This window comes from Bos taurus, chromosome 12 (genome assembly GCF_002263795.3).
Source record: "Bos taurus isolate L1 Dominette 01449 registration number 42190680 breed Hereford chromosome 12, ARS-UCD2.0, whole genome shotgun sequence".
NCBI lineage: Eukaryota > Metazoa > Chordata > Mammalia > Artiodactyla > Bovidae > Bos > Bos taurus.
Window position 1 is genome coordinate 61,201,080 of NC_037339.1, and position 18,628 is coordinate 61,219,707.

Sequence of the window (18,628 nt, forward strand, 5' to 3'; positions counted from 1 at the left end):
TATGAATCTTGTCATCAAATAAATCAAATGCTCTTTAACAATATGCTTTGAAATATCTCACTGTTTATACTATTCCTTTTGGGTTACTTTGTCAGCTGTGTTGTCAGGCCACTTTTTTTCAAGTCACTTTATCAAATTGTACCACTAAGTTTCACAAAAATCATAACATATTTTTATTGATTCCAACACCTTTTTTTCCACAAATTAATATTATACTGTTTTTTCCCTCTATGTTCAGACTAAAATTGGTAACATAACAATAGTTATTTGGCTGCAATTATATGAATTCACTTACCTCCCTTTTCCTCAGTCACCACTGAAACTCAGCCTATAGATAAACTCTATAATTTACTTTATCTACGTGGTCATTAAAATAAAACATCACAGAAAGCAATAAAATATGTTAAAGTTTAAAGTTGTAACTTCAGACTTAAATTTGGACTTCATGCTTTTTTTTTTATTTTTGGCAACAATGTATTGCATGTGGAACTTCCCCCACCAGGGATCAAACCTGTGTCCCCCTGCATGGAAGTTGCATGGGAATAGTTAATTCCCCACACTGGAGCTTACTATTAAGCACTGTTAGGTAATACCTGAAAATAATTTAGGCTAAATCTAAATATTCTACTCAATAAGCCTTGAATTATATACCACTCTACTTTGGCTGAGAGGAATAAGTGCTGTTCATAGTTTGCAAATGCATATGATGGTTCTTTAATCATTTTAGATGTTCTTCTCTTGGTCTTGGGTGATTTCTTCATATGATTGTATAAGTAATTTGCTGAATTCTGAAGGGCGACCATATATGGATCTCCAGATTTCTCTCTTTGTACAAATATCTTCTTTTTATTACTCTGCTTTCTTTATAAACCTTAGTCACCCCAGACCTTTATTTAATCTGATTTGGTACTTGGCTGGGCTCATCTAATGTCCTGCCTCCTGTGCTATGGTCAGCAAATTCTCTCAGAGCGTCGGTGCCTGTGCAATCATAGGGCTCACCTTGTTTGTTTCATTGCTCTTTGCTAACCAGAGAACAATGCCACAAAATCATATATTTTGTCCAGATTTTTGTTCATATCAGTCAGGAAGATATTAATAAACTTAATCCCTTTTATCACATGTTGGCCTGAAGTGGTACTCTAAGTCCTTTAAATCTATCACTTCAGGGTTGCAACACATATGTTTCACTGTTCTATGTGTTATTTAAATGACCTATGTGTGTTGTGCTGTGCTGTGCTTAGTCCCTGTTGTGTCCGACTCTTTGCGACCCCATGGACTGTAGCCCACCAGTCTCCTCTGTCCTTGGGGATTCCCAGGCAAGAATACCGGAGTGGGTTGCTATGCCCTCCTTTTAAATGATGTATATTCCTTACTAAGTTTTAAACTTAATTACATAACTTCCCTAGATATCCATTGATTCTAATCAATCAGATCAGATCAGATCAGTCGCTCAGTCGTGTCTGACTCCTTGCGACTCCATGAATTGCAGCATGCCAGGCCTCCCTGTCCATCACCAACTCCCGGAGTTCACTGAGACTCACATCCATCGAGTCAAATGATGCCATCCAGCCACCTCATCCTCTGTCGTCCCCTTCTCCTCCTGCCCCCAATCCCTCCCAGCATCAGAGTCTTTTCCAATGAGTCAACTCTTCGCATGAGGTGGCCAAAGTACTGGAGTTTCAGCTTTAGCACCATTCCTTCCAAAGAAATCCCAGGGCTGATCTCCTTCAGAATGGACTGGTTGGATCTCCTTGCAGTCCAACGGACTCTCAAGAGTCTTCTCCAACACCACAGTTCAAAAGCATCAATTCTTTGGCGCTCAGCCTTCTTCACAGTCCAACTCTCACATCCATACATGACCACAGGAAAAACCATAGCCTTGACTAGACGAACCTTTGTTGACAAAGTAATGTCTCTGCTTTTCAATATGCTATCTAGGTTGGTCATAACTTTCCTTCCAAGGAGTAAGCGTCTTTTAATTTCATGGCTGCAGTCACCATCTGCAGTGATTTTGGAGCCCCCAAAAATAAAGTCTGACACTGTTTCCACTGTTTCCCCATCTATTTCCCATGAAGTAGTGGGACCGGATGCCATGATCTTTGTTTTCTGAATGTAGAGCTTTAAGCCAACTTTTTCACTCTCCACTTTCAGTTTCATCAAGAGGCTTTTTAGTTCCTCTTCACTTTCTGCCATAAAGGTGGTGTCATCTGCATATCTGAGGTTATTGATATTTCTCCCAGAAGTCTTGATTCCAGCTTGTGTTTCTTCCAGTCCAGCGTTTCTCATGATGTTCTCTGCATATAAGTTAAATAAACAGGGTGACAATATACAGCCTTGACATACTCTGTTTATGCATATTTGGTGCCTGGAAACAATCTCAACCTGAATATCTCTTTTGCTTCCAGAAGTGAAACAAACTTATGCATGAGAGAAAAATGAGTAAGTATTATTCAAGTTAAAGAATTAAAGAACACAAAATAAAATGGTTTCATAAGGACAATTTAAAGTGTAGTTGAAATTATCATTGATGTAACTTTTGGAATTAAGTAGAACTATACAAGAGTTGATAAATAATGAGTTCATTTCCATTTCAAAAGAAACAACTCTTAATACAGCCAAATTGTGAAAAGACAGTCTCATGCTGACAAAGATGTTTTACACAGTGCATCTTTCTTGTCATCAGAATCAAGTAAGCTCAGTTGGTGTGTGGTACAGTTATTCTTTAATATCTGAGTTTCCCAATAGGGAATAATATGAGGGAAGTGCTGAAAGCAAGTGCTCATGGAGTATTCTCTTATCAGTTCAGTTTAGTTGCTCAGTCATGTCTGATGCTTTGCGAGCCCATGGACTGTAGCACACCAGGCTTCCCTGTCCATCACCAATTCCCAGAGCTTGCTCAAACTCATATCCATCAAGTCGGTGATGCCATCCAACCATCTCATCCTTTGTTATCCCCTTCTACTCCTGCCTTCAATCTTTCCCAGTATCAGGCTCTTTCTAATGAGTCAATTATTCACATCAGGTGGCCAAAGTATTGGAGCTTCAGCTTCAGCATCAGTCCTTCCAATGAATATTCAGGACTGATTTCCTAAACTGACCATCTTTTTTTTAAATCTTGGGGCTTCCCTTGTAGCTCAGTCAGTAAAGAATCTGCCTGCAGTGTAGGAGACCCGGGTTCAATCCCTGGGTTGGAAGATCCCTGGAGAAGGAAGCGGCAACCCACTCCAGTATCCTTGCCTGGAAAATCTCATGGAAGAGAAGCCTGGTGGGCTGCAGTCCATGTAACTGCAGAAAGTCAGGCATGACTGAGCGACTAACACTTACTTTTAAATCTTCAAGTCTATCGCCTGAAATGTACTAAATCAATTTCTTAGTTGACTAATCTGCATAAGCTATTTCTCTGAACAGCACTATCTACTGGGTACTTAATGAAGTAGGTACTGAAGATACAGAAGCAGATGATAGCTCCAGCCTTGGGGAGCACATCATACATTTGCTGATACCGATGCATAAATAACTGAGACACACTATAGTAACGGCCATAATAGACATGTGTGCAGTGGGTAATGGGAAAAAGATTAGTGAACAATAAATTCATCCTAGAGTAACAGTGCCTGTTTATCAATACCTAAAACTGCCTTAGACAGTTTCATTTCCTAATATACAAGTTGGTTGAGGTTCAGTGAGTTTGCCGTGGCTAGTATTCAGTTCCATAGTGAGAAATATTAATTTTAGCATCTTTCTGAAGTTTACCTCTCTATTAGAGGTGAAGGCTAAATTTATGTAGAGATTTGATATTTGTATGGATATAAAATTATACAAAGTTGTCCATCGGTTGCTCTTCTTAGTAGGCTTTTAAAAAGTTGTGACAATTAACTTGTTTAAAAAATGGGATTGTTTGGTGTAAATATATTTGTAGCATTTATTTTATTATTGTAATACATTGGAACAGTTTATTCCATTAAAAAGCAATTCTAATTGAAAACATGTTTACATTATGCCTTCTAAATGGAACTTGCAGCTATTTTACATATGCTAAATCACTTCAGTTGTTTCTGACACTGTGCAGCCCTTTAGACTGTAGACTGTCAGGCTCCTCTTTCCATGGGATTCTCCAGGGATCAAACATCTCCTGCATCGGCAAGGAGGTTCTTCACCAGTGTGCCAAATATTGGGTACTAGGAGAAGGAAGGAGAAGGCAATGTGGCACCCCATTCCAGTACTCTCGCCTGGAAAATCCCGTGGACGGAGGAGCCTGGTAGGCTGCAGTCCATGGGGTCGCGAAGAGTTGGACACGACTGAAAGACTTCACTTTCACTTTTTACTTTCATGCCTTGGAGAAGGAAATGGCAACCCACTCCAGTGTTCTTGCCTGGAGAATCCCAGGATGGGGGAGCCTGGTGGGCTGCCGTCTATGGGGTCACACAAAGTGGGACACAATTGAAGCGATTTAGCAGCAGCAGCAGCAGCTAAACCAAGGTACTAAGCTTCTGTCTCTCCCTCCCTCTCTCTCTACCTCTCTCTCTCTCACACACACACATTATATCCATGCTGATGATGTGAATTTAAGTGACTTAAGCCACTTAAGAGGAGTTAATATGTAAGTCAAAGAACCCATACTTGCTTATGAGCAGCTTGTACTTGAACAACTTGATACTTCTGGTTAATGTCTGAAAATCTAAGAAGTTAATTAGCTAAAAAACAGTAAGTGAGGGAGAGAAGGTGGGTATAGTGTACACAGCATATACTTTATAATCACTCTATATATCACTAGGAAATAAAGATGCAAACTGGTCAAGCTGCTGACCTGACAGCTCTGTTCTACTTCTGCCACTTACCTTGGTTTCTTTCCAAGCTAACCCACATTCTGAAACATTCCTCCTCTATATTTTTGCTTTTTTTTTTTTTTACTATATTATGTATGCAAACCCAGGAGCCATAGGCTGCCAGTGAAAGTGATTCCCTTATTATTGTCCTTTCATTCTTTTTATGAGAGTAATCAAGCTTTTCACCTGGAGCAATAACATGTATCAGCTGGAGGTCTCTCTATGCCATGCATTGAATTCAAATAATTTATTCCTTAGATACCCTGCAGGATCGATATATATTTTTTCTGATTTAAAAGAAATCAAGACAGCAGGGAAAGAGAGAAAAAGGAGTGGAAAGAAACAAAATGAAGTAAAAACAAAGAGCAAAAATAAACATACAAGACAAAATCAGCTCCAAGTATCTTCTCAATTTGCTTGCTGCTGCTGCTGCTGCTAAGTCTTTTCAGTCGTGTCTGACTCTGTGCGACCCCATAGACGGCAGCCCACCAGGCTCCCCCGTCCCTGGGATTCTCCAGGCAAGAACAATGGAGTGGGTTGCCGTTTCCTTCTCCAATGCATGAAAGTGAAAAGTGAAAGTGAAGTGTGTCCGACTCTTCTCGACCCCATGGACTGCAGCCTACTAGGCTCCTCCGTCCATGGGATTTTCCAGGCAAGAGTACTGGAGTGGGGTCTTATTTTGCTTAAACATAAGCTAAACCTTAATACTGATTTTTTTTTCAGATTTTGATATTATTATCTATGCAGTTACTTTCATGACATATGGGCTACTTCCCTCTCTGCTTATTGTAAAATAAATCTTTGTTTTTTAGAATACAATGACAATAACTAATAATTAACTGAAAATTTACCTTTATATTGGGAAAAACACTTTATAAACATTGCTTGATTGAAACTTTGGGGGAAAATATTAAGGAAGAGGTAAATATTACATTATTGATGAAAAATTGCAGATAATTATGGGTAAATCAACCCAGTGCTACAGAATCCCAAGTTATTTGAACAACTATGTTGCGTGGTAATGAATCCATCTGCCAGTGCTGGAGATGGAACAGACGTGAATTCAATCCCTGGGTCAGGAAGAGTCCCTGAAATAGGAAGTGGCAATCCACTCCAATATTCTTGCCTGAAAAATTCCATGAACACAGGAACCTATATTTAAACACTACATTCATTTCATCTATATGGTTTTCAATTAATTATCTGTCATGTATTAAGAATTTATAATGGTCACACATATTGTTGAGAATAGTTATTTGTCCTTACTGTATATTAAGTGCTTTTGTAACTTTGTAACCTCAAAGAAAGACAAAGCAAATGGCAGGTTGATCTCAATGAGCCTATGGTTTAGCAAGGAAAAAAAAATCACAAATGCTTTAATTTGTCAAAAGTCAAGTAGTGTAAAGTATAATGACTGTTGATGGGTTTGGTATAATCAATAAAGGGATGCCTGAATTAGTAAAACTTCAAGTGAAATTAAATAGGGAGTATAAATAAATTGGTGAAAAGAAAATTAAAAGCATTTCAAAGTGGGGAAATATGCAGTTATCAGGGCTGGACAGAGCTTAACATATAAGGAATCAGAGGTCCAACTGAGAAATTGTCCTGCCAGATGATACTAAGTACACATTTTATTAAAAGGAACTGGTTTACAGTTTAGTACAGGATACATTGAAAAGTCTTTAAGAAGGAATAAACAATTTTTAAAGGTATTATTTTGAATGCAAAATATTTTACATTTAGGTAATAATGTACTTTTTAACTGGATCTCATGGGAAGAGATTCAGAGCAAAACAACAAAGATTTCACCTAGGTGAAATTTAAAAAAATAACTAAGATGTATATGATTTTTTTTCAATAAATTTGCATCATCAGAAGGGAAAACACTGAGTAAATAGAAATGACTATGCATATGTGCAAAGTCAGTATAGATAAACATCATTTTGTCATGAACAAAGCCACTGTGTTCTGAAGTGTTCTGTGAGGTAGGGAGTGATTCAACCGTTTTTGCCTGGGTAGAAAGGGTTGAATTTTAATTTCACACTTGTAGTTTCCTTCTCTGAATGATTCTGGCACATCATTATAAATACATTTTGTCTCTGAATATCAAAATTCATTTACAGAATATCACAGATTTTTGTCTCCATGAAATTGTGAAACACTAGCCAAAAGTATATTAAAGGAAAAGGGAGACTTCTTCTTAACCATGAGGCTGTGTTTAAACTGGAGATACATGAACTTATAAAACATTGTAGCAAAGTTGGTTTTAAGCAATAAACTTGATATTTCTAAGCATTAGTTACTTCATCTGTAAAACCAGGTGCTAACAATACCCACTCCATATGTATTCTACAAGAATTAATGATGCTATATGCAAAAGCACATAGGCATGCCTAAATCATATTGCCAGACAGGCAAATCCAAATCTGACCTAAAACTTTTTCTTAGAAAATGTTAAAAAAAAAATCAGGAAAATATATTTGAGAAATGAGTAAACAATCTTCAGAATTATTTTTAAACTACTTTAGTATGTCAAAAATAAAGTCAATAATTGATTTAAGAAAGTTGTTTACTCACTAAGTCGTGTACCGTTTTGCAACCCCATAGACTGTAGCCCGCCAGGCTCCTCTGTCCATGGGATTTCCCAGGCAAGAATACTGGAGTGGGTTGCCACTTCCTTCTCTAGGGGATCTTCCTCACCCAGGGATCGAACCCATGTTCAATAAATAGCCATTGACTGTGTATATAGTATATATATATATATATTTTTTTTTTCCTTTTTCTTTCATGAAGTAAAATAATGAGCTCTGATACCAGGGAACTACAGTCAAAGAGAGACAGGGATATAGACTCTCTTGGATGAGGTAGAAGTGATTTTAGTTATTTCCCTTTTCCAAGGAACTGGCAGTAGAATTCATGAGACTGCTCCTGGAGTTATGTCAGCATTTCTGATCCAGTACTGATGCAGGGCTCCTCTGTTCCATCTTATTTTTCAAACCCTTACCCACATGCAAGTCATCTCATCTGCTGTGCCTCTGCACTCATTCTCCAATAAGTCATGTTCTTTATAAAACACATGGAATAAGTGAAGAGGTATTGCCTGTTTTCTGGAGAAGAGTGATTGTTTTCCCAACTGTAATAACATGTGGTTAGTTGCTAAATTGTGTCCAGTTCTTGTGACCCCATGAATTGTAGCCCGCCAGTCCTCTGTGGTGTTGGAGAAGACTCTTGAGAGTCCCTTGGACTGCAAGAAGATCCAACCAGTCCATTCTGAAGGAAATCAGCCCTGGGATTTCTTTGGAAGGAATGATGCTAAAGCTGAAACTCCAGTACTTTGGCCACCTCATGTGAAGAGTTGACTCATTGGAAAAGACTCTGATGCTGGGAGGGATTGGGGGCAGGAGGAGAAAGGGATGGCAGAAGATGAAATGGCTGGATGGCATCACTGACTCGATGGACGTGAGTCTGAGTGAACTCTGGGAGTCGGTGATGGACAGGGAGGCCTGTCGTGCTGCGATTCATGGGGTTGCACAGTCGGACACGACTGAGTGACTGAACTGAACTGAACTGAGGCTTCTTTGTCCATGGGATTCTTCAGGCAAGGATGCTGAAGTGGGTTGTCATGTCCTTCTCCAGGTGATCTCGACCTAGGTATTGAAACTGCATTTCCTGCGTCTCCTGCATTGGCAGGCAGATTCTTTATCTCTTAGCCACCAGGGAAGCTCTGCAATACCACCAATCCCCTGGAAAAGAGAAAAATCAAGTTAAGTTTGTATTACATAATTTGCTTTTCACAAAGACTCTTGTTAAAAAAGAAATAGATGTATATAAAGTTTTTTAAACAGATTTTATTTACATAAACTTCTAATTCTGTGACTCAACTTTTCTAATAATATTTTAGAAAATCCTCAGAATTTTTTTTCTAAAAGCCAAACTAAGTGAAGGTTATTACAATATATGGACCTGCCTTAGGTTAGAAAATAAATGAATGGCCAGTCCAGGTTCGATGCAGGATACAGGATGCTTGGGGCTGGTGCATTGGGATGACCCAGAGGGATAGTATGGGGAGGGAGGTGGGAGGGAGGTTCAGGATTGGGAACACGTGTACTCCCATGGCGGATGCATGTTGATGTATGGCAAAACCAATACAATATTGTAAAGTTAAAAAAAAAAAAAAAAGAACAAGTAAATACACAAAAAATTAAAATCATCCTCTATATGTTTTATTATAATGGATTCTGAAGGCATTAATATAAAAACTACTTTAGCTGTACTGAACAATATTTATTGGATTGTGAATAGCTTGTTTCTTTTCCTCCTGAATGTCATTTAACTCTTTCTCATTCAATCCTAAATCTAGACAGAGACAGGTTTTGCATACACCTTCTAATTAAGGAGATTGAAGTTAATAAACTGCTTAACCAAATGGAAGCTACATCATCAGCCATGGCATTAAAGTTAAATTGACTGAACTTTCAAGGCAGTAATATACCACACATTGCCTATTTTCAAGGTTTAGTTCAAAATATATATTCCCAATTACAGATTCAGAAACCAAAGGCACTATAATTACAGCAATTAAGTTATAAATCACATTTGCAGAGATTCATTCACTTGCTTATGTATTAATTCATTCTTTCATTCTTCAAACATTTGTGCATAATGCAAACAAATAAGAGTACAATTTATTGTAATAAATAACATGTGTGGTGTAAGAGGGGCAATAGACCATTTATAAAAAAAGACAGGGATTTGGGTTTATTTTCATTTAAATTATCTATTATATTTTTACTTCTAAGATAAGAAAGAGAACATATACACACACTTACACATATATGAAAATCGCATTCTAAACTCAGTCTATAAACAGATTAATTATTTTATAATTATTGTATCTATCAACATAAGAAGTAAATATAGATGTTAATAGTTGCAGGGAGAGGAGATGATTGTTATTCAGGGCCTAATATATTGGAATATTTTAGAATTAAAAAGTTGTATAGTCATTATACAGCCTATGGTATTATCCCTTCATCACTTTACGGACATTAACCTGAGTCTAATAAAAATCACATAATATTTTAATACATTTTTAATACATACATATATTTTTAATACATCTTATTTTTGGTTTGTTTAAAGCAAATTTCCCCCATGGACCCCAGTTCAATTGGGAAGAATTTCAGTGTATTGACACTGTGTGAATTTTTAAAAAAGTGCCAAACATGCTGTGGAAAATATGTGTAGACTTGCTTTAGCCATCGCCAAAGGCTTTCTGTGCCTGCCTCCCTCATAACCTCACTGAAACACTCTCCTTCTTCTGCTCCTTTACTTTCACTTTTCACTTTCCTGCATTGGAGAAGGAAATGGCAACCCACTCCAGTGTTCTTTCCTGGAGAATCCCAGGGGTGGGGGAGCCTGGTGGGCTGCCGTCTATGGGGTCGCACAGAGTCCGACACGACTGAAGCGACTTAGCAGCAGCAGCAGCAGCAGCAGCAGCACACTTGCTGTAGCTTTTAGGGCTTGCAGTTACTAAGGAACACTTCAGCCAGTTCTTTTAACTGTTGACTCACTTCCTCACCTGAAAATAATTGCAGTTGTTTTCATTTTCCTTCAGAAGCAGCTTTATAAACTCAAATTTCTGTTTTTCTGATTCTCAACATGTCATTCATGCTTTTCAAGCTTCTTCATTTTTTTCTCCATCTTCTGCTCTCTGGTTTTCCTTGTGCTGCACACAGAAACTATAATCTACTCATTACTTTTTTTTAATTAAAAAATGTATTATAGCACTGGAAATTAGAATTTATGGTTATTAAAATTTAATTTTTCATTGTAATTATTTTTTATTGTTTCATCCAACTTTCCTCATTTGACACCTGAAAGTCTTTTTCAGTCAACCTTTTCCTAAAAGCCACCTCGGTTTGAAGCACTTGTAATACAAATTCTAAATAGTTCAGCACATAGATTGGAGGTTCTCCTTGCTTCCCAATGCAACTCCCAAGTCTTTACCCTCCCCACTTCTGATAAACATCCCTTCTGTCCAGAAGTTCAGTTCCTATACTGGTGAATTCCCACATCCACTGGGGAGTATTTGGATCACTCTTTTCTTTATTGTACCAACTGATGACATTACCAAAAAGCACTAGTTATTATATCGTACAAAACACCCTAGGATATGGATTTCTTTATCTCTTTTCCAGTAATCAGATCAGATCAGATCAGATCAGTCGCTCAGTCGTGTCCAACTCTTTGCGACCCCATGAAACGCAGCAAGCCAGGCCTCCCTGTCCATCACCAACTCCCGGAGTTCACTCAGACTCAACGTCCATCGAGTCAGTGATGCCATCCAGCCATCTCATCCTCTGTCGTACCCTTCTTCTCCTGCCTCCAATCCCTCCCCGCATCAGGGTCTTTTCCAATGAGTCAACTCTTCGCATGAGGTGGCCAAAGTACTGGAGTTTCAGCTTTAGCATCATTCCTTCCAAAGAAATCCCAGGGCTGATCGCCTTCAGAATGGACTGGTTGGATCTCCTTGCAGTCCAAAGGACTCTCAAGAGTCTTCTCCAACACCACAGTTCAAAAGCATCAATTCTTCAGTGCTCAGCCTTCTTCACAGTCCAACTCTCACATCCATACATGACTACTGGAAAAACCATAGCCTTGACTAGATGAACCTTTGTTGGCAAAGTAATGTCTCTGCTTTTGAATATGCTATCTAGGTTAGTCATAACTTTCCTTCCAAGGAGTAAGCATCTTTTAATTTCATGGCTGCAGTCACCATCTGCAGTGATTTTGGAGCCCAGAAAAATAAAGTCTGACACTGTTTCCACTGTTTCCTCATCTATTTGCAATGAAGTAATGGGACCAGATGCCATGATCTTTGTTTTCTGAATCTTGAGCTTTAAGCCAACTTTTTCACTCTCCACTTTCACTTTCATCAAGAGGCTTTTGAGTTCCTCTTCACTTTCTGCCATAAGGGTGGTGTCATTTAAATATCTGAGGTTATTGATATTTCTCCCAGCAATCTTGATTCCAGCTTGTGTTTCTTCCAGTCCAGCGTTTCTCATGATGTACTCTGCATATAAGTTAAATAAACAGGGTGACTTATACAGTCTTGACGAACTCCTTTTCCTATTTGGAACCAGTCTGTTGTTCCATGTCCAGTTCTAACTGTTGCTTCCTGACCTGCATACAAATTTCTCAAGAGGCAGATCAAGTGGTCTGGGATTCCCATCTCTTTCAGAATTTTCCACAGTTTATTGTGATCCACACAGTGAAAGGCTTTGGCATAGTCAATAAAGCAGAAATAGATGTTTTTCTGGAACTGTCTTGCTTTTTCCATAATCCAGTGGATGTTGGCAATTTGATCTCTGGTTCCTCTGCCTTTTCTAAAACCAGCTTGAACATCAGGAAGTTCACGGTTCACATGTTGCTGAAGCCTGGCTTGGAGAATTTTGAGCATTACTTTACTAGCGTGTGAGATGAGTGCAATTGTGCTGTAGTTTGAGCATTCTTTGGCATTGCCTTTCTTTTGGATTGGAATGAAAACTGACCTTTTCCAGTCCTATGGCCACTGCTGAGTTTTCCAAATTTGCTGGCATATTGAGTTCAGCACTTTCATAGCATCATCTTTCAGGATTTGGAATAGCTCAAATGGAATTCCATCACCTCCACTAGCTTTGTTCGTAGTGATGCTTAATACCTTTATTAATTAACCCACCTCAACTTAGAAACATGATGGATCTCACCATTACTTACATTAAACATAAACTCTCAAGGGATCATAGTGTTATTACTTCCTTTTATATATTCATATATTATCTGCTTATACGTATTTTCTCAAAATTTGGTATTGCCTACATCTATATAAATATATTTTTAACAGCATTTTTCAAACTTTAGCATGTTCAGAACTACGTTGAAAACAGACTGATGGGCTTAATCCTCAAGTTTTTAATTGAATGAAAGTATGTTGCATGCATGTGTGCTACGTCACTTCAGTCATGTCTGACTCTTTGCAATCCCATGGACTGTAGCCCTCCAGGCACTTCTCTTCATGGGATTCTCCAGGCAAGAATACTGGAGAGGATTGCCATTTCCTTCTCCAGGATATCTTCCCGACCCAGGGGTTGAACGTGGGTGTATCACGTTGCATGCAGATTCTTTACTCTGAGTCACCAGAATCCCCTTTAATTGAGTAAGTACAGTCAATTGTCTCTAGGAAAGCTTTCCTCTCTCCTCTTCCTCAGTTCTCATGACCTTCTCAATGCACTGTGTGTTAGCATCCATGCCCACCACTGTTGTGAAGGGACTCTTGCTAACATTAATATTGAGGACATATTGTTGAGTCTAATCATACTTCTCTTCTTTGTTCTCAGTTACTTGAAATCTCTTTACCTTTCAAAAGAATTGAGAGCATCCACATCATCAGGTCATCTTTTTCATTGACCTCAATGACAATATCCTTTTCAATCACTTTCATTTTAAAATATCATTTGCAGGTATAGTTGACCCTTGAATAACACAGGTTTGTGCAGGTCTACTTACACAAAGGTTTTATTCAATAAATATATAATATAGAGTACTACATGATCCACTGTAGGTTGAATCTGTGAATACTGAATCATGGATACAGAAGGCAAACTATAAAGTTGTAGTCAATTTTTCACTGCCTGGAGTGATGGCACCCCTACCTCCTGTATTGTTCAAGAATCAACTGTACTTGTATGTCAGATGAAGTTTAATTTTGAAATTGCTGTAGCCTATCACTTGAATGTTTCTCTTATATGATTACTGTTTGGGGAAATACCTTCTGTAGGCTATGTTCTTAAATAAGATGAAAATTTAGAAAATATAGAGAAAGAAACTGGGAATGGTCATGAAAGATGAAAGTAAATTATGTGCTTTGAGATTATAAAATTTTAAATGGACCTACCACACTGAAATTGTGCATCATTTAGTAGGTGTACATTTTAACATTATTCATATATTTAAATTAAAAAACAATGGTAATTAAAGCATGTTGTCAAGGCACCCTAGTACTTCTCCAACTATTTTCCTAATATCATTATTCTATAAGTGCAATAATAAATATATATATATTTGTATTTTTAAATATGCAGTCCTAAAAATATATGATATATATATATTTTCTATGGTTCAAATATGCTATTTATATCAAATTCCATAGACCATGAAGCAAATTCCTTCCTCCACTGAAAATATTGTTGTTGTTCAGTCACAAAATTGTGTCTGACTCTTTGCAACACCAGGGACTGCAGAATACCAGGCTTCCCTGTCCTTCACCATCTCCTGGAGTTTGCTCAAACTCATGTCCATTGAGTTGGTGATGCCATCCAACCATCTCATCCTCTGTCATCCCCTTCTCCTCCTGCCCTCATCCTTTTCCAGCATCAGAGTCTTTTTGAAAAAGTCAACTTTTTGCATCAGGTGGCCAAAGTATTAGAGCTTCAGCTTCAGTATCAGTCTTCCCAATGAATATTCAGGGTTGATTTCCTTTAGGATTGATTGGTTTGAACTTCTTGCAGTCCAAGGGATTCCCAAGAGTCTTCTCCAACACCACAGTTCAAAAGAATCAGTTCTTCAGTGCTCAGATTTCTTTATAGTTCAGCCCTCACATCCATAGTAACTACTGGAAAAACTATAGCTTTGACCAGACATACCTTTATTGGCAAAGTAATGTCTGTTTTTTGGTATGCTGTCTAGGTTTGTCATAGCTTTTCTTTCAAAGAACAAGCATCTTTTAATTTCATGGCTGCATTCACCATCTGCAGTGATTTTGAAGCCCCCCAAAATACAGTCTTTCACTGTTTCTATTGCTTCCCCGTCTATTTGCCATGAAGTGATGGGACTGGATGCCATGATCTTAGATTTCTGAATGCTGAGTTTTAAGCCAGTTTTTTCCACTCTCCTCTTTCAATTTCATCAGGAGGCTCTTTAGTTCTTCTTTATTTTCTGCCATAAGGGTGGTATCATCTGCATATCTGAGATTATTGATATTTCTTCTGGCAGTCTTGATTCCAGCTGGTGCTTCATCCAGCCCCGCATTTCACATGAAGTACTCTGCATAAGTTAAATAAGCAGGGTGACAATATGCAGCCTTATTGTACTCATTTCCCAATTTGGAACCAGTCTGTTGTTCCACACCTGGTTCTAACTGTTGCTTCCTGATCTGCCTACAGATTTCTTAAGAGGCAGGTAGGTGGTCTGGTATTCTCATCTCTTTAATAATTTTCCACAGTTTATTGTGATCCACACAATCAAAGGCTTTGGCATAGTCAATAAAGCAGAAGTAGATGGTTTTCTGTAACTCTCTTGCTTGTTTGATGATCCAGTAGATGTTGGCAATTTGATCTCTGGTTCCTCTGCCTTTTCTAAATCCAACTTGAAAGTCTGGAAGTTCACAGTTCATGTACTGTTGAAACCTGGCTTGGAGAATTTTGAGGATTACTTTGCTAGTGTGTGAAATGATTGCTATTGCGTGGTAGTTTGAACATTCTTTGGCGTTGCCTTTCTTTCAGATTGAAATGAAAACTGACCTTTTCCAGTCCTGTGGCCACTGCTGAGTTTTCCAAGTGTGCTGGCATATTGAGTACAGCACTTTCACAGAATCATCTTTTAGGATTTGAAATAGCTCAACTGGAGTTCCATTACCTCCACCAGCTTTGTTTGTAGTGATGCTTCCTAAGGCTCACTTGACTTCACATTCCAGGATGTCTGGCTCAAGGTGAGTGATCACACCATCGTGGTTATCTGGGTTGTGAAGATCTTTTTTGGATAGTTCTTCTGTGTATGCTTGCCACCTCTTCTTAATATCTTCTGCTTCTGTTAGGTCCATACCATTCCTTTTCCTTGCCATCAAATAAATTTGATTCACACTTAGCCTTATGTTTACATTCACTTCACTTATTGCTTAATACTGAATTGTATTCATAATCCACAGCTTATCTACCCTCCAATGAGGAATTCTTAGGTTGTTTCTGCCCTGGGAGGATAGATGTGCTGTAACCTATACTTCTTCATATATATCCTAGTTCATGGGTTCCTTCAAGGTAAACCCACCTAGATTTGGGATTGTTGGAACAGAGTATTTGTTCTCTCACTGTTTCCAGGTATTAGCAAATTTCATTTTAAAATATAATCTGTACTACTTCAAAAAAAGAGTGAATCCATATGGCATTAATTTTACCTCCAGAAAGTTTTAATTTCTGGATAAATAGTGAGATTGAACACTTGTTAATATATTTATTTTACAGACAAGTATCCATATCTGTGAATCACACTTTATTTTGAAAGTATACAGTTAACTGTGCAATTTTATACAATTAATTATGTAAGGCTCCACCTCTCCACCCAGTGGCAAACCTCTTGACAAAAGCAAACTTTCCTGTTTAGAACTTCACAGTCTAGCAACCAAGAGTCAATGTCTGTCTTACTCTCACTGTCTCTCTCCTTATAAATGATTATGTACACATATTATTTTTATACAAGTGCAAAATGAATAAATATGAACAAGTCAGATTAAAAATAAAGAGGAAAAATAGGGTTTTGTATGATTTTAAAGATATATAAAAAACAGAGATCAAATGTGTTTAATTAAATTGCCAAAAGTGAGCACTGGAATTGAGTCATTAAGTTCACCCTTAAATTTAATCATTAAGTTCAGTTGATCAATTGCTCAATTATATAAATGGTGTCACCAAGAAGTAGTTTTCTAAATCATATTATAAATAAGATGTGAAAGATTTTATTGTGAAATTCTAAACCAAAACCAAGAAATTTGACACTGTACTACAGATATGTTAATGTTATGGGATAGAAATTTAATTTGAATCAATAAATGTTGAATTAAACACATGCTTGGCTAGTAGGATATAAAATTCAATTAATAAAAAATACAATACAGCAAAAATTAAATTTCTACTGTCACTTTATTTATGTAGGGACATATTTTTAATACAATTGAAAAAAGTACTCCATATAACATTTGCATAAACATAATATAAATGACATTGTGCAAACAAATATAATTTGTAAACAAAATACATAAAAACAAAGTGAATATTATCAGTAGTGATGAATCTATCATTGTAAGTTTGTAATTGTTAAAATGTAGTTGCTTTGATTACATAATTTAAACTCTCTAAGAAAAAATCTTCTCTTACTTCAAAGGACTTACAAGGAGCAACTAACAGGATTTGTGACTTAAATTTAGAAACAGATATAGTAGAGAGAGAAACATTCCTGGGGATAACAATAAAAAAGCCATGTAAGTGACTCTATACTCAGCATTTATTTGTTTAATGGAATTCAAACCATTAAGAAGAAATATTTATAAATAACATGAGTAATCACTTATTACACAGCATCCATTTGATCCAGTTTAGTTTTTATCTGGTTTACAGTTAATAAAATTCTGATGATTCAATAAAATAACTACGGTTATTTAAAATTCCATTTTTCTTCCCTGGTGGCTCAGACCATAAGGAGTCTGCTCGCAATGTGAGAGACCTGGGTTTGATCCCTGGGTCCAGAAGATCCCCTGGAGAAGGAAATGGCAACCCATTCCACCATTCTTGCCTGGAAAATCCCATGGAGAGAGGAGCCTGGTGGACTACAATCCATAGGGTCGCAAAGAGTCAGACACAACTGAGCAACTAACACTAAAATCCATTTTTACTGTGGCTCTATTGTAAAGAAAGAAAGAAGTAATGTGAGTACTTTTTACTACATTCACTTTATCTGACCATATTAGCTGGACTGCTGCTGCTAAGTCACTTCAGTCGTGTCCGACTCTGTGCAACCACATAGACGGCAGCCCACCAGGCTCCGCCATCCCTGGGGTTCTCCAGGCAAGAACACTGGAGTGGGTTGCCATTTCCTTCTCCAATGCATGAAAGGGAAAAGTGAAAGTGAAGTCGCTTAGTCGTGCCCAGTTCTTCGCGACCATGTGGACTGCAATCCACCAGGCTCCTCCGTCCATGGGATTTTCCAGGCAAGAGTACTGGAGTGGGGTGCCATTGCCTTCTCCGATTAGCTGGACATATTTAAGCAAATGTTGACTACTAGTGACAGGAGATAAAAGCAGTTCAGTTCACTTGCTCAGTCATGTGTGACTCTTTGTGACTCCATGGACTGCAGCACACAAGGCTTCCCTGTACATCACCAATTCCCCAAATTTGCTCAAACTCATGTCCATCAAATCAGTGAGGCCATCTCATCCTCTGTCATCCCCTTCTCTGCCTGCCTTGTCTTTTCCAGCATCAGGGCCTTTTCCAGTGAGTCAGTTCTTTGGATCAGGTAGCCAAAGTACTGGAGTTTCAGCTTCAGCATCAGCCCTTCCAATGAATACTCACAACTGATATTCTTTAGGATTGACTGGTTTGATATCCTGGCTGTCCAAGGGACTCTCAAGAGTCTTTTCCAACACCACAGTTTAAAAACATCAATTCTTCAGTGCTCAGCTTTCTTTATAGTCAAACTCTCATATCTATACAGGACTACTGGAAAAACCATAATTTTGACTAGACAGACCTTTTTAGGCAAAGCAATGTCTCTTTTCTTTAATATGCTGTCTAGGTTTGTCATCAGAGAAGGCAATGGCACCCCTCTCCAGTACTCTTGCCTGGAAAAATCCCAGGGACGGAGGAGCCTGGTGGGTGCCATCCATGGGATCGCACAGAGTTGCACACGACTGAAGCAACTTAGCAGCAGCAGCAGCAGGTTTGTCATACCTTTTCTTCCAAGGAGCAAGCATATTTTAATTTCTTGGCTTCAATTGC